This window comes from Panthera onca, chromosome A1 (assembly GCF_046562875.1).
Source record: "Panthera onca isolate mPanOnc1 chromosome A1, mPanOnc1 haplotype 2, whole genome shotgun sequence".
In the NCBI taxonomy this organism is placed as follows: Eukaryota; Metazoa; Chordata; class Mammalia; order Carnivora; family Felidae; genus Panthera; species Panthera onca.
In genome coordinates, this window is record NC_138339.1 from 104,144,547 (window position 1) to 104,170,786 (window position 26,240).

At 41.2% G+C, this 26,240-nt stretch overlaps 1 long non-coding RNA gene across 3 annotated transcripts in view; it reads left to right on the forward strand.

The window, feature by feature from the left end:
* Positions 1-26,240, forward strand: part of LOC132681312 (uncharacterized) — a 53,043-nt gene that overhangs the window by 7,806 nt on the left and 18,997 nt on the right. The window lies entirely within an intron of this gene.

Here is a 26,240-nt window from a genome sequence, read left to right on the forward strand (position 1 = left end):
CCTAATGACTTCACTGTAACTTGATTACCTCTGTAAAGATCCTATCTCTAAACAAGGCCACATTCTGAGGTATTTGGGGTTAAGTTTTCAACATAAAAATTTGTAGGAATTGGGGCACCTGGGTGGCTCAGTCGGTTGAGCGTCCAACTTCAGCTCAGGTCATGATCTCACAGTCCGTGCCCCACGTCAGGAGTCGAGCCCCATGTCAGGCTCTGTGCTGACAGCTCAGAGCCTGGAGCCTGCTTCAGATTCTGTGTCTCCCTCTCTCTCTGCTCCTCCCCTGCTCATGCTCTTTCTCTCTCTGTCTCAAAAATAAATAAAAACATTAAACAGTGAAAAAAAAAATTTGTAGGAACACAATTCAACTCATAACAGAGAGCTCTACTGGATGTGAGTTATAGGATACTGTTTCCCAGTGGTGATATTACTTAACCCTGCTACCTTGGTAAATGAGGGAACAATGGGCCACTGCCCCAAGCAGGAGCCTCTGATTGGCTGGGCTTGGTCACACGCACATACCACCCCTGCCAGTGAGCAGAAGGAAAGCTAGAATATGGCCTTTCAGTTTCTAAAAGGGATGCCTTCTACCGAGACTTGTGCTGTAAGGATGTCCCAAATGGAGGAAGGAGGTTCAATGGCTGAGTACTTAAAAAACCTGACAAGTAACTACATCAGTGCTTTTGAAACCAACTAGTGTCTTCAAGTAGGCATATTAGTCTTTGGAAAGAGGCTCTGAATAACATTTAAATAGAGGGTCTAGAACCAAGCCAGGTGAAAAAAGAACTCTAACAACTGATGGCAAAACATGTAAATTAGAGCCCAAGTCTATTTCTCGTTCACACCAAGAGAGGCAGGGTAATGTGGAAACTTTCTGCTCAAAACGATTAATTTCCCTTTTCACAATTCCTGATGGAAGAGGCAAGCCCCCAGGTCCACACATCCCCTGTCCTCACTGACTTCACCACCACCACGCTCTGTGTTGAGATATGCAAGTGCTGAGACGTGGAGTGCACACATTTCTTGGGATTGGAAGAGAAGCAAAACTGGACAAATGCCGTCAGGGCCATTGGTCAGAGTCATTGCTGGGTGATAGACATCTGTGTCAGGACGGTCGGGCCAGTCCCTGTGTCGTCCTGTGGGAGTATAGAAGCATTGAAAAGAATGAGAGCCTAAGAGTGAATAGCCACTGCCATGGCCAAGTTCTTGCCTTCCCTGTTCTCATTACCATGCCTTCTGCAGGGCTCTTTTATCCACTTGTGCTTTCTTGTTTATTGAGGACCTATCGGCCAGACACTGTGCTAAGGGCTGAGATGCAATGAAAATACTAGGTGCCTTTTCTAGGGAGATCCCAGCATGGAGGGTGAGACTGACATGCTTTAAAAAGCTACAAAGCAATATTTTTAAAGCATGTATCAGTATGTGGAATTATGTATCCTTTCCTGCATTTACTTATTCCCTCTGTCCCCTACCACTGCAGTGCAGTGGACTTTGTCACTTTTACTGCTGTTGTGTGTCACACCACAGCACATACGAGTCTGGAGAATGTTAGGGATTCAGTAAATATTCATGAATAATATTTATGATGGAAGCATATTAAAGAGTGCTGAGAGAAATCAGGAGAGGCTTCCCAGAGGAGGAGGCTATATGTCATCATGACTCATTCTCATGGTGGTGAGTTGATTGCATTAACAATGGGTTTTTATAATTCTCTATATTCATGCTCTTTGGCAGTGGTCTTGGCCATGTGACTTGTTTGGACAATGGGATACCGGCAAACTTTATGCCAGCCAAGACTTGAAATGTGGTTTCTGATTCCTCTCTTGGAGCTCTGCCACCACCAAAAACACAAGGCTAAATTAGCCTGGGAGACAAGATACCATAGGAAACAGAGATGAGTTACCTCAACCCAAGGCCATCGTAGGCCAGCGAGGCCCAGCTGAATGGACAGCTGGTTGCAAATATATGTACAAGCCGTTACTAGATCAGCAAAGCTACCCAGCTGGACCCAAAGGAGAATGAGAAATAATCAATGCCTTTTTTAAGCCAGTGGGCCTTGAGGTGGTTTGTTACACAGCATGATTGTGGCAGTAGATAACTGATACACTTAGCATCTCCCTCAACAACAATCTGTGAAATAGTGATTTTTATTGCCACTTCAAATAGAAGAAAACTGAGACTGAGAAATAAATAAGAGGAACATAGAATTTCTTGATGAGTCTTTGTACTTCAAATCAAGTACTCCTTTCTTTACGCCATAATTGCCTTTATGTATAGCTATGTGTCTCTGATGTATCATGGCAGCCTATGGGTATTTATGTAATGGAAGGGAGGAAGAGAGAGAAGGAAGGAGAAAGGGAGGGAAAGACAGGAGGAGGAATGGAGAGAAAGAAAGAAGGAGGAAGGGAGGAATAAGTTTGGCCCCCAAGGCAATGTTTGCACCAGTAATTAAGCCATACAAGTGTTGCATGGGGAATTCTGAGTAATGTTTAATATAAACCAAAGTCAACTTAAAAAAAGTGGGTTAAAGAGAACTTTTTAAGGGTGAAAAGGAAAAGAACGGTAGACAAGAAAAGACAGGGAAAAGGAAGTAGATGTTTCTGTGGAACAGAGGAAATCATTCATTCCGTTTTTGGCTGAATGGTCAGGGAAGGAGTCTTTGAGGAGGCGGCAGTCTGCGATTTGAATAACAAGAAAGAACCAGCCATTTGAAGATCAGGAAGAACAACATTCCAAGGCAAGAGAACAGCTGTGGCAAAGGACCTAAGGCTAAAACAAGCTTGGCAAGTTCAAGGACTCACAGGAAGGCTAGGGTAGCTTGAGTGAAGTGGGAGTGGGGGGTGGGGCAGATCTTATTCTAGGTGATATATAACATATGGTTTGAAAAAGAGAGCTTTAGAGAATAGATTGTGGGAGAATAGATTATAGGCAGGCAAACATGGAGACAAGTAAGCATTGCTGCAGTTGTCCCTGTGAGAGATGATGGTCGCTGGACTTCGGCTATGATGGTAAAGACCACGAAGGGTGGATTTGTCATGGCAACCAGACCTGCCAGTGGAATGAATATCAGGGAAAGGCAGGGAGCAAGAATGGATCCCAAGTTTTTGGCTTGAACAACTGGGTGAGTAGTGGTGCCATTTACTGAAACAGAGACCATCATAGGAAACACAGGGTTTTGTTTTTTGTTTTCCCCAGAGTAGGAGATTCATAGGGAAAAGAGAACAAAGAGACAATAGGAATAAAGGGTTAAACATACAGTGGCTGCATCAGGAAGAGACTCAGTAACCCCAACAGTATCACTGGGACGCATCAGTACTCCAGCTGCGTGCCCTGATCTAATGTTTTAGTCTGTCCGAATGATCCAGGAAGGTTAGATGGTTATGGTGTGAAAACAAACAATTGAAAAATTAAAATAGAACCACAGCATTGCCGAAGAACAGCTTTTTAGTAAATAGCAACAGCTGTGGGCAGAGTATGCGAAGTTTGTTTTTCCTCCCCAAACCCAAGCACAGTGCACTTGTGAGCCCAGCACTATTCAGTGGTGAGTTCTTGGGTAACCACCTCTTGTTCCACATAGCCTCTCTCTGTCACAGTGGAAAAAAGGAGACATGTCAGTTTGTTTTCTAATATGACTCGCACTTTTATAGCACTTCATCCGGTTGTTGACAACAGCGCAGCGAGGTGAGCAGAAAAGATAACATTATGCCCAATTTTTAAATCAGGAATCTTAAGAAGAGGCAAAGCCACAGGGTGACTAAGTGGTGGAGCTGACACCTGCCAACGCCCGGGTCAGTGTGCCTCAGGTGGAGAGACTTTCTCTCTTTCCCAAGGCTCACTCTGTATTGTTGATGGCCAGCTCTCTCGGTTTTCCAAAGCTGTTGTTCCGCTTTTGGGTCCTCCTTTGTCAGCCTCCTGTTTTCGGTGCTCTCTTCTCCCCTGCCTCCCTACCCAACATGGATTCCATGGTACATGCTTTCAGTCATTCTCCTGTATACTCAGTAAAAGCCTATGAGAACACGTCCTATAGTAGCATGAGCTCAGTAGACATCCTCCATGCATCATCCTCCATTGTCATTTCACTAACCTAGGCATAGCAGGGCTCTCCTTTGTGTGCAACTGAATTTTTGGACCCTGTAATGTTATGGTAGGATTTTGCTGTACCATCAACTCCTTTTTACTGTGCTCTTCAATCACATTGCTGACCGGCTGTCCATCTCCTCAGGTTCAGCACTCAGACTATGGGGAACTGCTGTAGGAAATCACCAACTGGTCAGATTAATGCCAAAGTCAGCTTTTGCTGGGCTACCGGTCAGATCTTGCTTGATCTCCAGTGTGTTTTTCTGTACCCTGTTTCAAGTTTATTCCTTTCAAACCTCAGATCCCTTCCTCCCTAGAAGGAGGAGACTTCTTACTTCATAGAGACAACAGAAGCCATCAGATGGCCACAACTTTGTCTTCTGGCCATGAGATCTATACGTGTTCTTGAATTATGTGCTCCTTCTCTATTCTAAGATCTTTCCATGCACTGTGCTCTGGATGCCATTTTCTTGTCTGTTAGTGCGTTTATTTCCAATGTTCCTCCTCAAAACGTTGATGTCTGTCAAAAAAAAAAAAAAAAAGGACAAAACAGAGAACCTTCCTTAGACACCCCCATCTCATATGCTGTCCATTATTTTGTCAGTCTCCACCTATTCATAGTAAACTTGTCCTTTTTACCATCTTTTTAAATTCCTTTTCACTCTTCGAGCTTTTATCAAATCCAGCTTCCTTCCCCATCCCTCTATCCAAACCTGTTCCACTTTCTAAGCTCACCAATGATCTCCAGGTTCTTAGGTTCAATGGACACCATGCCTTTTTATCTGTCAGAGGTATAACACAGAGTTAGACATTCTATACTCATCTTCGGGGAAACATTCCAAACTTTTACAACACCTTTCCCACCGGGTTTCCTTTTAACTGGCTGACCAGAGCTTTTGTGTTCTCTTCTGAAGATTCTCCCTCTTCTTCTACTCATCTGTTAAATTTTTTTTTTTTTTTACTTGACACACTTCTCAGATGATCTTATCCATATCCTGTGCACTGATAACTCCCCAAACTGAACCGTTGCCAAGAACTTTCTACTAAGCTTCAGACCCATGTACCCATCTGCCTACTTGACATCTGCATGTATGAGTTTCATAGGCCTCAAAAGGAACATGTGCAAACTTGAACTTGTGACCTTTCCTCTCAGCACTTTATTCTTCCTGTAGCACATGACCCCACCATCCAGTCAGTTGTGCCTGTGAAAGCCCTAGTTGTTGTTACCTGTCGTAAGCACTCTTCTTCTTGTCTGCCTAGCACCCATTGCAATTAGGCTCAGTGGTATGATACTTCCTGAAAATACTGAGAAGTTCTCTTCTGCTGGAGTTGCTACCCTACGAGGCTGTAGACCTGGAGCTCCCAGGTGCTGTCTTGCTACCATGAGGAAAAGAGGAAAGCCAAGGCAGCAGGTATACAATCCTAAAGGGACCTGCTCCTAAAAACATCAACTGAACTCCTGGATCCAGCCAGGTCTGAAGCATCTGATCTACTTCTAGGACTTACCCAGACTTGAATCAATCTGTTTGCTTTCAGGCTTAAGCTAGTTTGAACTGGGCTGCGATCGCTGTACAGAAACAGACTTATTATTGCCTTTGGTTCCTCCTCTTCCCACACCCCTCCCTCGCCTCTCCCCATCCAGTCAGTCCTCAAGTCTTTTTTACTCCAGTTTCGGGTTAGCTAAATATCTGAGAAGTCACTCGCCGGCAATCAATTCCACCCATCATTCTAGGCCAAAGCATTATCTCAGCTGGACAATCACAGTGGCATTCTAACTGTCTCTTCAGTATACTGCCCTCACAACGATCAATGTGATCTCCGTAAAACACTAAATCTGACTAGGTGTCTTCCCTATTGAGAGCTCTTCAATGCTCCCTCTTGCCCATATAATTAAGTCTAAAAGTCATTCATGTGGCCATTGGAGAAGAGGGAGAAATTAAAGAAAAATAGAGATGTTTGATCAGGCTTCCAGATTTCATTTTAGGCTAAAAACTTCAGATTGAAACAGTTGACCATCCATTATGCCATTAAAGCAGTATCTTTTGCAGGGGAAGATAAGACCGAATGGAGAGATTTCCTAAAAGTCTGATGTATGTAAAGAATAAAATCTGAAAGAGAAAAGGAAAGAAAAACACACAAAATCTCATCCTGCCCTCTTCTCTTCAACAAAGTTTAATGAAAAAAAAAAATAATAATAAAGAGAGAGAAGGAATCACACTATATTAAAGATTTTTAAGGGACATAATGACAGGTACAATGCAAGGTTCCAAGTTGGAGTTCAGTTTGGAGAAGTCAACTGTAAAGTGAATTTTTGTGGATAAGCAGGGGAAATTTGAATACAGACTGAACTTTAGATCAGAGGAAGATGTATTGGCAAAAATACATAAAAATATGTATTTTCCGTAAAAATATGTGTACGTATATTTATATGTGTGTAGATTCTAGATTCTTTGGCTGGCCTAGTAATTAAACCAGCATAAGACAGATTCATAGGAGAAAAACACGTTTAATTTTGTATGTGCAGGAGCTTCACACAGACATGAGATGGTCAAAGGTGGCAAATCAAGGTTTGTGTGCCATCATGAGCTAAGGAGAAGAGTGTAGGGTTTGGGGGCTTCACAAGGAAGGGAAATGATTCATAGGAAGATTGGAAAAGCATATGTTTGTCAATCAGGTGTTTGCCATGCCATGCAGAGAAGTGTTTCTGATGTAAAAAGTTATCTCTGGTAGTAGTGCTTTTCCTGGTACAGGCTCCCTATCTAAATTTTTTTATGGAGTTAAGGGAGAGGTAAAAAGCTCTCTTTTCTTTTCTTTTCTTACAGAGAGAGAGAGAGAGAGAGAGAGAGAGAGAGAATGTGCACACAGGGGAAAGGCAGAGGGAGAGGGAGAGAGAAACTTAAGCAGGTTCCATGCCCATTGTAGAGCCCAGCGTGAGGCTTAATCCCATGACCCTGGGATCATGACCTGAACCAAAATCAGGACTTGGTGCCCCACTGACTGAGCCACTGAGGCGACCCTAAAAAGCTCTTCTTGAGTGTGTTAGGTCTTGAATGCCTTTAGTTCAAATAAGCCACATGCCAAAATGGTACATTCTGGCTCAATATCCTTGAACCCCACCAAAGCACAGAAACAGCTTTCAGGATATAGGCACAGGTGTGTTAACAGTGGTAATTGGTGGGTGGTAGGAATATGGTGCTGTAATTTTCTTATTTTTCTTTATCTGAATTTATAACTTTCTATAAGGCACAAACATCGCTTGTGAAATAGTAAAAACTAAAATGTGAGTTAATTTTAAAAATATTTAAAGCAGGCTTACACAGACTCAGATTTTTACTGAAAGCTGTCCAGGACATTTTTTCTGTGTCCTCCACCTTAGCAATGAAGAGTGTGTCCCAACTTCTGAATTGGTCTCAGCAGGAAGAATTAAAATTTTTAGCAGTCCTTGAACTGAAAGTGAATCAATCCGATATTGAGCATGCATACATTTTCTGCTGGCAAAGTCAGTAAACGACCTCCCCATCAGTAGCAAGAAAAGTTGCAAGAAAGCAACTTTACAACAAGGTGCTCACTTTTACCAGGCAATGTTGAAGCGGCCGTTTCCTGCTCTAATGGAAAAATCCAGAGTTCATCAACTCTTAAAGGTAGTAAGTACACAGAGTATTTAGAAAATACTGAGTTCCAGTGCTACCTGACAAGGGGAGGAAAGAGCATTTTGAAGACATCTGTAAAAGACTGGAAAGGTCACCACTGGACACCATTGAACAGAGTATCAAGAGACTTGTATTCAAGCCCCAACCTTACTCTGAAGGGATTGGAAAAGTTCCCAGCTATGATAGTCCTCATGTTCCTTATCTGTGAAATGAGATCTAAACAAAATCTGAAAACTTAATTGCTTCACAACCGTGGTTTATTGGATAACAAAATACAATTGTTGGACACTAAGCCACAACGTTAAATACACCACGAGAATTTTGCTAACATCCCCTTTAATGGGTTCTCACATTCGGAACAAGTTGCCTGCAGAGGGCACTAGTCCGTTAATAACATCTACTTTTTGAATCAGTTTGACTCAAGATCAGGAAGGGTCCTGCTCCACATCATATATCCAAAACTTCTTTCTTATAGAGGAGAAAATTGAGGCCCAGAGAGATTAGGTTACTTGCACAGAATCACACAGATAAAATTGGCAGAGCTGAGTTAGAATAAAAAATTCTGATTCATGCTTAAAAAAAAAAAAAAACAACTTATGGAGATCTAAAACGCTAGTTGCATTAATTGCTCATTTACTAAATCACCTTTCCTGAAAACAATAACATCACTATCGCCAGAAAAAAAGAAAAGGCACTACCCCAGAAAAGCTACTCTTGAAGATACTTTGCTTGAAGATATTTCGTTCCAGTGTCACTCCTCAATAACATTGTTATCTAGTGAAATTCCCTAATTTATTATCATTTTGCTGATAACCTTTTTTTAATGCTTATTTATTTATTTTGAGAGAGAGAGAGAGAGAGAGTGCACACACACATACACAAGCAAGGGAGGGGCAGAGACAGGCAGAGAGAGAATCCCAAGTAGGTTCCATGCCCTCAGCATGGAGCCGGACACAGAGCTCAAACTCACAAACCATGAGATGGTGACCTGCGCTGAAATCAAGAGTCGGGTGTTTAACTGACTGAGCCGTCCAGGTGCCTTGATAATCTTTGCTATTTCAATATTTCTTTGCCAAATGTTTATAGCCCTCAAAATGCACTGGGGGATAGGAGGGTGTATAGGGCTTTTTCCCCCTCCCGGTCCCATTGATAGCAATTAATTGTCAACCAATGGGCTGGATCTATGTCATTCCTCTGTTAAGATTATGCTACTTGACTGACATTGTGGTTCCCTCAGGCTGGTGTTCAGTTATTTCAGTCCTCCAATGGTCAGCTTAGATCTAGCACTTTGCCAGATCGTCCATTCCTTGCCAACATTCCAGAAAACGGTAAATCTGGTCAAATACTGTACGTGGACCCAGGCTCTGTAAAACCATGACTAGGATGTCGATACCTTTGGGTTTGATACCTTTGGGTTTTTTGGTTTGTTGTTGTTTTGGGAAAGAGATGTATAGGGTGTAGTACATGCTGTAGCACAGGAATTACCAACTTTGGAGCCCAGTAGACATAGGCTTAAATCCTGCCTCCATCCATGTATCAGTGGGTTCTCCTCAGCAAGTTACTTTGACTCTATGAGTATCAGATTTCCTATCACGGTATTTATCTTATAGAGTGAGAATTGAATGAGAAAATTATATGAAGTGCCTCAGTCTGCACGTGGCACGGTACAAGTGAGTCTCCCACTTGTAGCATATGACCTGTTTCAGAATTAAGAGAAAACAAAGAGTAGAAGTCTACAGTGTCCTAGATTCAAGGTCATTGCTATTAAAGCAAGGTGTTGTCTTTAAAACATACCGTGGAGAAAAAAAAAAAAAGTAAAAAATATATAAGTGAATAAAACATACCATGGGGAATAGATCAGATGAATATTCTAGTGGATGAGTTTCAGAAAAGTAGCTTTGAACCTTCCTCAAGTTCATCAACTTTCATAGCAGTGACATTACTAAACTATAGTTTAGTCACCTCACACATTTTTACGGTGACCAAAGAGCATGCTCAGTTAAGAATACGGGTAGAGGAATTTAGAACACTTAGCCACTCTCACTCTCTGATATTTCCAGGGTGCAGAGAGAGCATGTCAGCTGATTTTTAAACTCAGGCTTTTCTTAGAACTCATGGGAAAGACGATGAGGGAGGACCCCAAAGCATGATGGTCCATGCATAGGTATACAGCTGCTGTGGTATTTCTTCACAGTTTTGCATAGTTGGTTTACACCCACTGGATGCACGTTAAGTTCACAGCACTAGACATATATTATTTCATTCAAACTCTGCCACAACCGGATGGAGCGATACTATTATTAACTTTAATATGTTGATGGAGAAACCGAGGTTTCAAGCGAGGGTGTGGCTCAGCCAGGTCACATAGCTAGTAGTGCAGTGAAACGAGGGTGAAGCCCTCGCAGGGACTTCACCTTTGCCTCTGTGGTCTCTTCCGTATTGGCTCTTTCTGAATGTGGTAATTGTAGGCAAAAAGGCAGGTAGCAGCCTGAGGGAGGAAAAAACAGGAAACTTAAAAAAATCCACCAAGGACCCAAACCATTTAAATCCATACAGTCTTCACTGACATGATTTTACTATTCTAGGGTGCTCATCAGCCTAAGTTTAGTGTTCCAGAAAGCTATGGCCCAGGAAGGTAATAGTTACGAATAACTTTATTGTTCATTCCAGGAACTTCCCCAGAGGCCCACTGACTGAAAAGATCACAGGATAATTTTACATCAATTTGAGCATTTTCAAAGCCCTCACCTCAAAATCTTCACCTTGTTGAGTTCACTAATCCTAAGGATTGTATTACCATCCTCGCCCAACCCTAACCAGACCTCCCAACCCCTTCACTGAAAGACACCCATTGAAAGAACCAGACTTCGCAATCTGAAAATGTTCTCAACCTTGACCTCCCCGTTCTAAGCCCCTGCTAAGACCGTCAAAGTAGTGTTCTCTGTTACCTGTTAAGCAGTGGCTCTCAATTGGGTCTGATTTTCCCTCCCAGGGAACAAGACATTTTTGATAGTCATGACTGGGGTGCTAGAGGGTGTAGGTCAAGATTGCTGTGAAACATTCTACAATGTACAGGGCGATCTCCCTCCCCCAAGAAGGCATTATCTAGTAACAATAAGTTATTTTGATAATATTTTGAGGAGCCAGGACGTGTACCACTAATTAGTAATATCTAAATCAGTTCTATGAAGAAGTTTCCCAAACTCTGAACCATTAAGTCTGCATTGTTATCCTTCATTGCTATTGATTTCTGGTGTCCCTGCAAGTTTGTGAACTCTAATCCATGGTCCCTATCCTTAAGAAATTTCATCCTGAGAGTCTACCTTATAGACATATACCTGCCTTTCTTTTATGGGGCTTGCTGTCTCCTAAAAAAAGATCACCTGGTGGTTCATTTATCTTTAATTTCTACACTTCGTGTTCTGTACAAGCAGTTTGAATTGATGAATTTGAGACCACGGCTTTTTGAGGACATGTCCTCCTTAGCTATCTTAATAACTGCAGAGTTGCTGAAGTTGTGAACACGGCTTTCACAAACAGGAAGTATGTTCTCCTTGCAGCCAAATAGCATGAATTCAAAGTAATAGAGAATATTGAAATTAGTACTTTGAACTTCACCTTTTCTTCTAGAGATTTCCACTGATAACAGTATTTCCTTAGAAGTGTGTGTTTGCAGTTATAAGATCAATTTGTGACCCCAAAATATAAATAGTCTACTTTTCCTGCTTGTGGTGGGTAAAAGACAAAACCAATATATATATATATATATATATATATAGTTCAAAAACTGGTATTACTTAAGTCTTGAGATATTGCGCAATAATTTTTTGAAGACAAGTAATGGGCTTGGAGCTTGAGGACTTAAGGAAGTGAAATACCAGCCTTCACTGTGGGCATAAGAGCCAACACTTACATTGTTGAAATGAGGCCCAGGATGATCTCAGCCTGTGTGGAGACTGTATTGATGACCCCACAGTGCCTTTGTATGAGGCAGCAAAGTCTCTGTCACCAGGAGCCTCAGTGAACCTTCCCAAAGCTCTCAAGCCCATCACAGAAATACTGCCTGTCTTAAAACTTGCTTCAGGAAGGACCCAGGAAGTTTTCATTTTTTAAAGTTCTTGTAATGATATGAGTCTTAAATCTTGCAGGCACCCACTCAGACCCCAGGGTTGCTATAAAGATAATGTCAAAGACCAAACATTTTAGCTAAAGCAGATGCAGAAAGAAATCTTATCTAAATTGCCGTTATCTGACTACAACAGAGCCTCCAGAAAATACAACTACCGTTAATCCCCCTCCCGGGGAGTTTCCTGCAAATTCAGCTGCCGTGGGGACAGACTGCCCATTCCCACTAGCACCAAAAGGCACAGCAGAACCTTCATGCCTTCCTATTAAAGCCCTGGGTACCACCACTACCACCCCTTTGTGAAATTTTGCTACATGAACCTTTTTATCTCCGGCTATTGAGTGGATTTCTCATCACTGAGCATTTCCACCTGCGTGCATAGATTATCCTCGTCTTTTCTCCTGATTATCTATTGTCAGTTAATTTGCAGGCCCCCAATGACTAGACACAAGTTACAAGAAGAAAAGTTTTCCTCTGACAGTTTCAGTGGTGATCAGAGACTGCTGCTGAGATCTGAGGACCTCTGACCCAGCAGACGGGTAAATTTCCTTACTGGTGCTCAGGGTCTGGTTGAGCAATAAGCGTCGCTCCGTTTCTTTTCTTGCCAAGACTCAAATTAGCAGGAGAAACCACTTATACAAACTAGCTCTTTGTATGTTGTGGCTCTTGGTTTGAGTGCTCTTAGTTCCTTTCCCTCGCGGGGATGGCTGTTGTGTCCCGTGTGTCTTGTTTTGTGTCCTGAGAGCTTGCTTGGTTTGCATCTAGGGAGAGCATTCACTCTCTGGTTTTCTGTCGGCCTGGGAGTGCACATTTTTGGAGCTGTGCTCAAAAGAGGCTATTAGGTTGGAGGCATGGGAATCTGTGGTCTGCAGGCAAGAATAAGAGTGGGTACCCCCTTTGCTGCTGGTGTCCGACTAACCATTGCTGGCTGTTAGAGGGTTTGTCTTAAATCCAAATAAAGGATCTTGGTCCATAATGCCTCCTCCTCTGTTTCTACATTGCCTTGCTAGTGCGGGGAGGTCCCATTCCAGCATCGTCTGCCTGGTGTGACAGACAGGAATGTCTGTGGTTGGAGGCATCTCATTTTGGGGGGCTGCGGAATTGGAGACACGAGTTTACACGAACACCATCCTCATCACCTGTTGGAACGAGCTTCTTTGCTTTCTTTCTCTTTGGCTAGCATCGGAAGTGACTTTGGATCGTGGGGCTTCATCTTCCCCACCCTTTGGGGGATGCCTCTTGTGTCCATGGCCAAGTCGTAGAAAGGCTTATTGGCTTTGAGTCACACTTTGAAACAAGTATCCCTTTCGAGATCTTAAATCACCGTTGGCCAGACAGCAGATCCTTTGTAATTTTTTTAATGTTTATTTGTTTTTAAGAGAGAGACAGAGCATGAGCGGGAGAGGGGCACAGAGAGAGAGGGAGACACAGAATCCGAAGCAGGCTCCAGGCTCTGAGCTCTCAGCACAGAGCTCGACATGGAGCTAGAACTCACGGACCACGAGATCATGACCTGAGCTGAAGTGAGACGCCGAACCGAATGAGCCACCCAGGCGCCCTAACAAAATTAAATTTTTTTAAACATTTTAATTTATTTTTAAGAGACAGAGTACAAGCAGGGGAGGGGCAGAGAGACAGAGGGAGACACAAAATAGGAAGCAGGCTCCAGGCTCTGAAGTGTCAGCACAGAGCCCAACGCAGGGTTCAAACTCATGAACTGTGAGATCGTGACATGAGATTAAGTTGGACCCTGAACTGACTGAGCCACCCAGATGCCCTTATTATTATTATTATTATTATTATTATTATTATTATTTTAATTTGAGAGAGAGAGAGCACAAGTGAGGGAGAGGGGCAAAGGGAGAGGGGCAGAGGGAAAGAGAATCTCAAGCAGGCTCCATGCTTAGAGCATAGTCTGAGGCGGGGCTCAGTCCATGACCCTGGGATCCGACCTGAGCTGAAACCAACAGTGAGATGCTCAAGGGACTGAGCTACCCAGGTGCTCCCAGAGCAGTTACTTGCAAAGGTTACATCCTTCTCCTCCCTCTTTGAGAATGCAAATCTTCTACACCCCAGAACTGTCTTCTCAGAGACCTGAAAGCCATCTCTCTCAAACACAAACATCCGAGGAAATAACTCTGGCTGTCAGCCGAGGGGTGCTTTCTTCTACTTGTACTACTGCTTCCTGTCATAAAATGTGAGAAATTTATTTCTTCTCCTGATAAGACCACTGTTCCCCCTTAGCAAACCCACACTGCCATTTCCTCATCACACCCAGCCTCTCAAAAGTAACGTCTCAGTCCATTGAAACAGTCACCTGAGGCTGAACTGTGCGCAGCCTCTGTGTGATTACACATCACGGCAGCGAGAAGGAACTTGAAGATCTGTCCCGCAAATATTAAGAAAAAGCTTTAGCCCTTATATTGAACAAATAACATTCCACACACAAACGTAGTTTGAGTAAAAAGTGGGGCAAAGATGAAAACGAACTCTTGTATGAGCTAGTGAGTTTTTGAATGTCTGTGAGCTGTAAGGTCTCTATTTGTATCTGTGTATTAGCTTACGTATGCCTAGGTATGCATGTTACATAATGTCATATTTTCTTGCCTCTGGAGGGTATGCCAAGTTCATTTATAAAATTCCTTAAAAGAGTTCTGTTTTAATTGGCTTGGAGAAAAAGAAATACTTAAATAAATTAAATATTCCTAAAACTGAGAAACACAGGAACGAATCCAAGTATTTTTCAAGTTCACATCATTTGGGTAACTCTTTGGTAAATAACATCAGTTTAATATTGCTGGCTTAACAAAAACAACTGTGTCTTCTGAGTTAACAGCCCTATGATGCAAGCATGTATTTTTAGGCTACTTGAGTTTATTAATTAAATACGCTAATATATTTATTAGATGTTGAGGAGTGTAAAACTTTACAGATTTGACTTTAATCGAATTTAATCATTTAACCTTCAGTCCAATCATAATTGTGTTTCAGTGTATAATTGCTTAGAGGTAGTTTCCGAAATCTTTTTGGTAATTTGAAACCTTAAAGCTATCCTAAGTTTTGTTAAATGACAGATATTCATTGAATAGCTACATCATTTTTAGATAAAAGGCCGAGCCATTACTTACTGAACATAACTTTAAGTTTATCTACTTTGGGCTTCTTATTTATGCGGAGAGATTAAAGATATTTGAATCTATTAATAAACATGATCTTTTTGTCACCTTGAGAAATTATACTATGAGGAAACATATGCCTCTAGAAATTGTGAGATAATATGTTGATAAGTATTCTAATTTAACTACACAATGCTGGTATATGACAGTTTACAATTGTCTACTTCTTAGTTTTCTCTGCAAAATAAAAGTTATTAAGGATTGAAAATTATAATCAATATATGTAAATTAAGCTGCAAGAAACAATAAGGGTGAAGAAATAAAAACTCTGAATGCCAAGTGTTTAAGGAATGTCAGATTGTTTTTGTTAAGGAGAAAAAAGTAGTTCTGTCCTAAAGTCATTGTTTAAAGATTGTTTCAGAATGAGAACGGTAATAGTGAGGGACAAAAACATGAATGGATTCAGCAAGATGTAAAGGGTTGGGGACTGAAGGTTTGGGACAGCGCACAGAGAGAGAATCATATCTCATGTGGTCAAGCTGGCTAAGATTGAATGCATTTATTATAAGGTTTAAAATGAATTTTAAAATCAGTACGTACCAGTGCAAAGCCAGAATTTGGTTTTCTCTCTCTTAAAAAGACGAACTTTGTCGGACTATTGGTCTATTCTTAATAAGAGATTGTGAAAGGTTTCTTTTACCTTTTTTTAAAAAATTATTTATTTAAATCCAAGCTGGTTAACATCTAGTGTAATAACGGTTTCAGGGGTAGAATTTAGTGATTCATCACTTACATACGACACCCAGTGCTCATCCCAACAAGTGCCCTCCTTAATGCCCGTCACCCATTTACCCCATACCCCACCCACCACGTCACCAGCAACCCTGTTTGTTCTCTGTGTTTAAGAATTTCTTATGGTTTGTCTCACTCTCTGTTTTTATCTTATTTTTGCGTCCCTTCCCCTATGTTCATGTGTTGTGTTTCTTAAATTCCACATATGAGTGAAATCATATGATATTTCTCTTTCTCTGACTGACTTACTTCGTTTAGCATAATGCACTCTAGTTCCATCCATGTTGTTGCAAGTGGCAAGATATCATTCTTTTTGATTGCTGAGTAGTATTTCATTGTGTAATTCTTCTTGTTTTTTTTTTTTTTTAATTTGTTAAATGTTTATTTATTTTTGAGAGAGAGAGAGACAGAGCATGAGTGTAGAAGGGGCAGAGAGAGAGAGAGGGTGACACAGGATGTGAAACAGGCTCCAGGCTCTGAGCTGTCAGCACAGAGTGCAACACGGGGCTCATACTTGGGAACAACGAGATCATGACCTGAGTCGAAGTCAGACGCTCAACTAACTGAGCCACCCAGGTGCCCCATTCCACATCTTCTTTATCCATTCATCAGTGGAAGGGCATTTGGGCTCTTTCCATACTTTGGCTGTTATTGATAGCCCTGCTGTATACAATGGGGTGATGTGCCCCTTTGATCCTTTACCTTTTAAATAACCTACCTAGGAAACAGATTCTGTGTTTTATTGAAATAATTTCCAGTGCTTTATTACGTCTTTGATTATTTTAGAAGCCCAAGTCTCTTTTTCTCCCCCCTCAAAAAACTGACCTGTGATCTTGTTTAAACAGATGTTCAAACCTTTGACATTTTGGACAACTTCCTAAAATCAAATTCTAAATGAAGTCTCCTTGACCTCAAATTGACAATGAGACTTTTCAGAGTCCCTGGAAAATCTCAAAGGATTTTCCTCTTACCTTGCTAAAAGAGATGTAAACTAACTTCTTAGAAAGCTGTTAATGCCCTCCATATCCATGATATGTCTTGATATAATGTTATGAGCCATAATTCCAGTCATTATCCTAAAAATTTGTATGTCACATAAACAACCAAATTTCTTTGTCAATTGCACTATTTTTTTACAGTGAACTTTTGTCAAACTTTAACAATGGTCATTGAAATTTTTTTGTCATTTACAGATAGTTATTGTTGTATTCTGGTGCTTTCCTAAGACTCTTACAGTTAGTTACAAGCTAGAATACTTTGTGTTCAACAAAAGGGATATCTCAGAGAACCATAGGAAGGTCTATAACAGGTACTCTGGGATACAGGCTTCTCATGGCATTGCTTAAATAACTTGGAGAACATAGCTCTAGAATAAGTGAGGATTTCCAGAACTCTGGGGGACAAGCTGATGAGTTCATCAAATTTCTAACTCAAGATCAACCAGAACAAGAATTAATTACATGGGACTGAATGAACAGATGAAGAATGATTATAATTTTTATAGTTTTGTTTGGAACCACTGCTGATTCTTTAATGTTTTATTTTCTGGCTATAATTTCTCTTTGCTATTTTCTAGATGTTTTCTCTTTTCTCGTAAGCCATTTGTAATTCATAATTTAGTAGGTTGTATCTTTGTAAATTAAAGTGAAACATTTATCTTTTTCTCCCTACAGAATTCAGAAACTCTTATTGCATATTCTTATTTTCATTGCAATATAATTTTTTGAAATTTCAATAAGAATTTGTTCTCCTTATAACAGGACATAATTGAGAAAATTGGTTTTATCCTCAAGGCTTTGGCTGAAATGTCATATTTGCGAATAGTATGATAGAATCAGATATGACTAGACGGTATTAAGGAATTAAGATTGGCTTTATGGAGTCAATGTTTACAAAGTCCTCTTGAAAAAACTGGCCTGTTACCTGGCTTATAGTTTTCCTAGTCTTATAGGTGAGTACAGAATGTCACTCTTTGGCAAGCCCAGGAACTTTAGAATATTTGGGGGATCTCAAGAAAAGAGGAAACCACCCAAATCTATAGGTACTGCAAATGAAGTCTCATAAGTTCTTGGCTTGGCTTATAAGCATTAAGAGGGATTTAAAAGTCTAATCTGAGGTTCCTTACAATAGTTCCAATAAAGCAAACATAAAAAGGCCTATGTGGTCAATTACCACTCACACTTGCTCCATTTATGTAAATGATCAGGCCAACTTTGATGAGTCTAGGCTTATTTTGTCAACATGACTAATCTTACTTTGATTATCTTTGATTAAGATAGGGTAATCTTACTTTGATTATCTTTGATTAAGATGGTAGAGAAACACTTTACGTTTCAATGAAAAATAATAACCCACCTTTCTGTGTTATCAGGTTTGGGTCTTGTTCATTGTTTTTGAGCTGTTTTTCACCTCTTTGCAAACTGTACCCTGCTGTCTTGCTTATTTTGTTGGTGATTAATGATTGCAATTTCCCCTCCCTCACCCCCCCCCCCCCTTTCTGACTTGGTATCACTGGGAATTAAAACTGCCTTTTTCCTGAAGCCCTCCCTGCAAGCTGAAGCTGGACACCTTGATATAACTTGTAAGCATTTATCACCCCAACAATGGAGGCTGCTCATAAACACCAGAACACCTACATCTTGCATGCTTTGCTCCAGGAAGTAACCATGACCATGACATTATCATCCTCACTAAAGATGCTTTGAACCCAACACCTAGAAATCTTGACTGGCTCCCCTCTTGACTCAGAACCTGCGTTCATAGTCTGCTCCAACCATTATTCTATGTTTGTTTTTCTTTCCCTCTGTATACCTTGCCTGGAATCTTTAATTAGAGTATTTCTCCACAGCAATCAACCTTGCTGCTGCTGCTGCTGCTTTTTCTTCCTCCTCCTCCTCCTCTTCTTCTTCTTCTTCTCGTTGTTGTTGTTGTTGTTGTTGTTGTTGTTGTTGTTCTTCTTCTTCTTCTTCTTCTTCTTCTTCTTCTTCTTCTCCTCCTCCTCCTCCTCCTCCTCCTCCTCCTCCTCCTTCTTCTTCTCGTTCTTCTTTTTCTTCTTCTTCTTCTTCTTCTTCTTCTTCTTCTTCTTCTTCTTCTCCTTCTTCTCCTTCTTCTCCTTCTTCTTCTTCTCCTTCTTCTTCTTCTTCTTCTTCATGAAACTTCTAGGGAAGTTTCAGATGGAGAGAATGTGGGGAGCCATTCAGACTTCCAGAGGTGATTTTAAAGTGAAAACCTTTGAGCTAAAAAAGATACAGAAATAAATCTTATTTTAACTCCTCTTAGCTGACTGAAGCAGAGCCTCCACAGTATACACCTGCCATTAACCCCCCTCGAATGGGAGTTTGCTGTGAATTCAGCTGCCTTAGAGACAGACCGCCCATTCCCACTGGCATCAAAAAGTCCCCCCCCACCCCGCCAAAAGCCTCTTCTTATCCTTGGCTGTTGAGTGAGTTACCCATCACTGAGTAGTACCACGCGTAGACATAAGCAAACCTTGTCTCTTCTCCTGTTAATCTATCTGTGGTCATTAATTTGCAGTTTCCAATCACTGGACCCAAGTTAAAAGAAAAAAAACATTTCCTCCCAACAGTCTTCTCCTTGCTATTTACAATAGACTGCTCCCTGATGAAAGCAGCACTGCCCTCACTACAGAATTATCTATTCTGGTACATTTGTGTGCACATGGGCAGGTGTGTATTTACAGACCTGGCAGCTCAGCCAGGTGACTGAGTGTCCTTAGGAATTTCCTTTGAGAGTCAAAGCTTATTAAAGCAGAAACACTTCCCAGAAGATCAGAAATCTGTCTGCAAACCAAGCTCATTCCCTTCCTTGTTGCATCATCAGGCCAGGCAGCTTAAAATAAATCGTCTATTAAAAGTCAACCAATTACCAAACTCACCTTCCAACACTTCCAGTATTAGTTTTGGGAAATGTACTGGAAGGACTCCTTCAATGGTAACTTGACCATGCTCTCCCTGATGACATTGTCTTGGAATGTTGGTAAACTTCTTTCGGCGTATGCTTCTGGGAGAAGACAGTTGTCTAAGTTAATGACAGTCCTTAATTGGAGGCAGTTATGAGCCTTGGTGTCTGGTAGACTGGGCTCATCTCCCAACACAACCACTTGTTAGTTTTGCAACCTTGAGCAATGCTTTCACTTCTGTGAGGCTGCCTCGGTTTCCTTCTTGGCAAAATGGGGGAAATAACACTTAACTTGAAAGATTTGGGGAGAGGATAAAATGAGAGAAATGTATTCGCAAGTGCTTACTTTTCTCCCTGGCTTCTTTAAGGTGCTTTCAAGATCACTTGGGACATGGGATTATCACTCTGTAGGCAGCAGTGACACAGCTCTTCTCTATATTGTAACATGTCCCCTACTCCAGTTGCTTACTTTTCCACGTCTATTTTACTATTTCCATTATTCCTGGAAAAAGATCACACAACTTTATATGGGCAGAAAACATATTCAGTTTTTCCTATGAAAACCAAATCAAAATATTTAAAGAGGAGAATATTTTTGGTCATTTTCTAAATAATAATAATTTAAAAAAAAAACTTTTTCCTGTTTAGTTTCATGAAGTTTTCTAGATTTTCCTCTAGCTTGGGTCTGGTGGGCACAGGCTGATATGGAGTCTGGATCACCTTCTCTTTTCCTTTTCTTGAATGTATAAATCTCATTAGAGCTGGCTCTGCCCACCATGACCTGGCTCTACTCACCATGACGAGCTGTCTTGAGTCTGGACTGACTGCATTGGGCAATAAACAGGCTAAGATCTTTCTGGTCAGGGCTTGGCAGCATGAATTAAAGAAGATGCCAACATTGTTGCCAAATGAATGGCTTATATTTTCCATCTTGGTCTTTGTGGATGGCAACCATGCTTCCCGTAGTGCCCAGTTGTGCAACAGATGCCAGAGGCGCTGAGCCAGAGCAAGGGCCTCGGACGAGGTTAGGTCTTCCTGATGTGCATGGGCCTCGGTTGAGCTAGCAGACATATATGTGTTCAGCTTGAATAATCCACTATGGCAGCTTAGACTAAGACTTGCTAGACTAAAGCTGATAAAATCAGAAACAGAGGCTAAGAGTGGCCCTTGGCATAGCAAGAAGGAGTCGGTCCGAAGGAGGAACTTGAGCTGGTGTTGATGTAGAGATGGGGTGTGGTCATCAGATCAGGCTCAAATGAGGGAAGATGAGTAGTCAGGTAAGGCCATAGCTTGGACACAACTGAAGACCATAACCAAGATCATTCCGTTTGCTTCCAAAGGGGCATGTGATGCTGATGGAGGCATCGCATTTACCAGTATGTGGCTTAGAGTTTCTCTTGCCATCTCCACTATAGGGCAATCAATCTGTTTCTCTCTAAAAACCAGTTCAAGGTGGACCAAGACAGGGAAAGGAGGATTTTGATTCCACTGGGACAAAAGCTGAATATTCTTCGGGCCAGGGCCACTGCATCTTTTCAGATAAGCAGTTCTGTTCCCTGAGCTGAAATATGATGCAAAGATTAGGATTTTCTCTGTGTTCATAGGGCATGGATAAAATGGAGAAATGTATATGCTTTAGGCAAAGTGTTTTTTAACTTCTATCTGTGTCCATGTAAGAGTGATATCTTTGGTGACTTTCAAGAAATCCATCATTTGGCTAGTTCTCCTGTCAAGGAAACCCATCTATTGCGTGAATGCTTACCTGACTGTAAGCATTTCTATTTATGATACCCCAGAAATGACACAAATTTTGGTTAACAAAAGTAGGTATCACTGTCACAGATTATAAATAATTGAAAAACCCCTTGAGATGCCTTAAATAATTTGTCAGCCCAGACCTGGGGTGTTTTTGTTTTTGTTTTTGTTTTTGTTTTTTGACCTGTGCTTGGTCCCTCAACCCGGTCAGGAGCTTATAAAACCCTAGGGATTGGCATACAGTGGGGTAGGGATAGGAGAGGAGGTGAATGATGAAGAGCTACTCCCATGAGATCTCTGGTCCTCTTTTGCTGGGGTATCTGTCTCTCAGGGCTTTCTATACCTTTCAGAACTTTTTCCAGAACTCCTGCAAGTGTCCTACATCTTCTAGTGAAATATCCTTGGGCTAGACAGCCAGTGAGGTCTTGCCTTGCTGTAGAAATATGAAATGAAGAAACTTTATTACCTCTTTGGTAGTGATGTTCACACACAAAATGAGCACTGTGGGTCTGCAGGAATCAGGATTCCTATGCCCTGGAAGAGTGCCATATCTTTCCTGAGAGCTTTCATCTATCCCTACCCTACGGCAGCCATTACTGACCCAACACTCTGTGACCCAGCCTCATTTTAACCAGGTGCCCTTCCAGAGGGAGAGGCAGCCTTCCCAAATGACCACACCCTATTTCTCTAAGGCTGCCATTTGGATTTTCCCTGATTAACTTTCGTGAGACTCTAGAACACATTATATACACTAAGTACAGAAATTCAAAGTCTGCCTATGATAGTTTCTTCATTGGCAAATGAAGCCTCAGTCCTAGATATAGGAACAGTACCCCTGAAAGAAAGAAAGAAAGAAAAAACTAAAATAAACAAAAATCCTTGGCTTCTTCAGGGTTCACATATAAATACAGAGACCTTGAATTTTCAAGAGAAATGTCTTGGTACACATCAAAGCAAGGTAAAGTGCTTGAAGCTTGTAATGGATCCTGGAGTGTCTTCAGAATCTGAGGTAACATGCAGTGTAGGGTGAGGGGAAATTTTCACGTATCTCTAGCCCATGTGAAAATGATCTCATCTATTTGGATCCCGTCCACCTACAAAGCACTCCTTAGATTGAATTATCCAGGTGGTTGCTCTATCTCTCCAACATAGTATCCATGCATATAAATTAACACCAAGCATGATGCCATTTTTAAAAATTGAACTTGAGCTTTTATAGTGTTTTGAAAATCTGCAGTTTGACTTCTATTTCCTGGAATTTTTCATTTTTGTAACATTGTTTTTTAAAAAAAAATCTCTCAGTCAATTTGTGCGGCTAAGCTCCCCCGGGAATAGGCTGACCTCCAGCAACATCTCACTCCACCCCCAGTAGGAGCTTGAATAATGACTGAGTGACAAAGTGTCTCATTCAGTTATTATTCAACTATATTAAATTGCTAAAGTTGGTAATTGGAGCATATCTTATTACAAAGGCAAAAGTTCAACATTTTTCCCCAGGCACAATAGGCTTGCACATTTAAAAACTTCTGGTCTGGTAAGGAATAGATGTTAGGACATGGAGCATGCACAGATTAAATAGGGAAAGATATATTAACCAAACCTGGGCAAAATTACCAGGCATTACCTTGAACATAGTTAGCATTCTCAAGCTTCATATCAAGGGGTGAGAGAGGGAATGTAGAGGGGAATCTTGAAAATACATCAGTATTCCCAAGCTCTGTTAGGCTTACACAACTGAAAAGCTATCATTTAAAATAGTAGAGACTGAGGGGCGCCTGGGTGGCTCAGTCGGTTGAGCTTCCAACTCTTGATTTCAGCTCGGGTCATGATCCCAGGGTCGTGGGATTGAGCCTCATGTTGGGTTCTGTGCTGAGGGTGGTTATTTACTGGAAGTAGTAGTGTCTGGGGTCTGGCTGATAGGTCTAATTTGCGCTAAAACGGTCCTCCAGTGAAGGAGCCATTTCCGTAAGACAATAAGAGCTCGGATGTGGTCACCCCAAGTCTCTGCTTCAAAGGACAAGAAGTAAGTGTTGGGGACATGACAGAATTCATAGTATATGATAGTATTCCTCAAAGGTGCCTCATCAGAAGATTCATTTGGGGCACCTATTTAAGAATTTAGATTCCCAGATGCCTTCTCTGGAAATCGTGAATACTAGGTCTGGGGTAGGCCTAGGAATCAGTATTTTTAATGAGTATCCCCATAATTCTTCTGGCAAGGCAAATGTGAGAGACACTATTCAACCAGTGATACTCATTCAAGATGTATTTTTTCTTTTATTCAGTTATTTAGCACTTGCTATGTTATTTCTGAGAGCACTATCCTAGATCCCCTACATCAAAATCGTCTGGAGTGTTTGATTAGAATCCAGATATTGGGTCCCATCCCAAGCCTACTAAATCAGAATCTCCAGGGATAGGACCTAGAAATCTGCTTTTGAAATGGGCATTCCAGGGATGCCTGGGTGGCTCAGTCGGTTAAGAGTCCGACTTCAGCTCAGGTCATGATCTCGTGGTCCGTGAGTTTGAGTCCCACATCAGGCTCTGTACTGACAGCTCAGAGCCTAGAGCTTGCTTTGTATCTGTGTCTCCCTCTCTGACTCTTCCCTGCTCACACTCTGTCTCTCTCTCTCTCAAAAATAAACATTAAAAAAAAAAAGACCATTCCAAGTGATTGTTATGTAATATAATTTGAGAATATCTACTGTGTGTCAGGCATATAGCCTGTCTCTTCAAGTTACCTAAGTCATCTATTCCCAGGTAAGAGGTATCGAATGCAAAATCAAACATTTACTTAGACAGGGTTCAGTAAACAATGGATGTAGGAGCAGTGGAAAGGGTGAGGGGAGACAGGCAGCTCTTCCTGCTTTAAATTGCAGGTGTGCAAGTCCTGTAGGAGCAAGAAGGGAAACTGCCCTACAGATGGAGTGGCCAGGTTTTGGGGAACATGGGAAATGTAAGGGAGGCCCAGGCCCCTCCAGCCTCTGGAGCCTGTGGGCTAACCACATGCCTGGTTGGAGTTGACCGTGCAAAGGTTCCACAATCCCAGGGTCAACTGGTAGAGCACTGACGAGAACTCTCACTTGGAATTTCCTGCCAAAGCTCCAGCCCTGCAGGACATAAATATACTTTACTTTTCTCCTTTCTTCTCCCATTTCCTTGGTTTTGTTTGTGCAACAGTAATGGAACTTGCCCAGGCATTGTTTCATTTTGACAGCATATCAAGGTCTGTTCTGAATTCACTTTCTCCACCAGAAGTCTATGGAGTGTTCATTGTTCCTATGGACTTTTACTGATGCACAATTGTTTTAAAAATAACTTGTCCAAAGCGTATCTGGAGAATAATAAATAAACTTATTTTAAGTGAATTTTGGCTGATGATACCAATTCTGATTTCTTTGCTTGCTCATGAGCATGAAAGTTCAGGCAAATGCCCTTCTGATTTTGAAGGGTAAGAGTCATAAAAAATAACACTAATAATGAAGTCCTCAGGAGTCTTGTGTAACTATAGCTCTAGCACAGAATTTGAAGTAAAAAAAATCTGAATGAACCTCATTTTCCTCATTTATGAAATGGGAATCATGAGATCTGCCTGCTTTAGCTACCTCACGAGGTTTGCTTAAAGTCCCATGACTTTTAGCTTTGCAACTTGGTAAACTATAAAACTTTATACCAACATTGATTGTCAGTTTTAATAAATTTTTTTTCTTGTCACTGTGCCCTCCTCTAGCTTCAGATATTATTGAAACATTTTTAGATAGTATGGATCAGCCTAAAATAAAGCACTAAAAAGACATAGGAGTTTGGGGAAAGGGTGCTTGCCATTGAAATTGTCTTTATTACAGGCACAATTATTTGGACCAAAGTATTATATTTGCTAAGGTCTGGGAAGGAGGAAGTATAATCCAAATAGCAAAGGTCCCAGGGACAAATGAAAGGTACTTGGAAACTATGGTGCATTGTTTTGTTCTTCTGGAAGGCAAAACATTGCCAGGATGAAGACAGAGCTCTTCCAAGTGCGTGATGAAATTTACTTTATTGACATTATCAATAAGGATGTATTTATGGGAAACAAACATGAAATACAGCTCACACTTACAGACTTGGCAGGTAAACACAGGGAAGTGGGGTGTCTGATCATGAGGCTTAAACCTTTGGGCTTATTTGGCATGGGTCTCATGCCTGATTAGCTGTGTGATTTTTAGGTAATTATCTTCCCTCATAGGTCCTCAACTTTCTCATGCATAAAATGGGTATAAAACTGTCCATTAAACATAAGAGCATAGAGTATGTTTTTTACTGGAAGTAAAACAGTGTACGCAATTAATTACCAGATAACGAACATTACTTCTTACATGTGGGTTGAAATCAAGAAAGATCTATGACAGAGTTTGCAAACCACAGAGTTGCACACAGGCCTCTGTTTAATATTTTGACTTGTGTGATACGAATATCTTACTTTTGATTTTCTGGGCTTTTTCCTCTTTCAAATACGGGCATATATATCTACCCTGTTGTCAGATCATCAAAAGTTAAAATATGCCCCCCCCGCCCCGTTTGGGACAGCAGATGGAAATGGAGCTTCATCATTCCGTATCACCTCCTCCTTACACTTCCTAGAATCTTGTGAGAAGAAAAGAGGAGTTCTGGTACATGTGATGCAAGTTCATAAAATTAATGGTCATGCCCTAAATTCATGCGTCTTACAAGCTGATGAATCATTGCTGGTGCCTGCAGAAGTTTTGTAACTGAGAAAAAAGATTAGTATATTGATTGTTAAAGTTGCCAAGTTGACAAATCCAGATGACG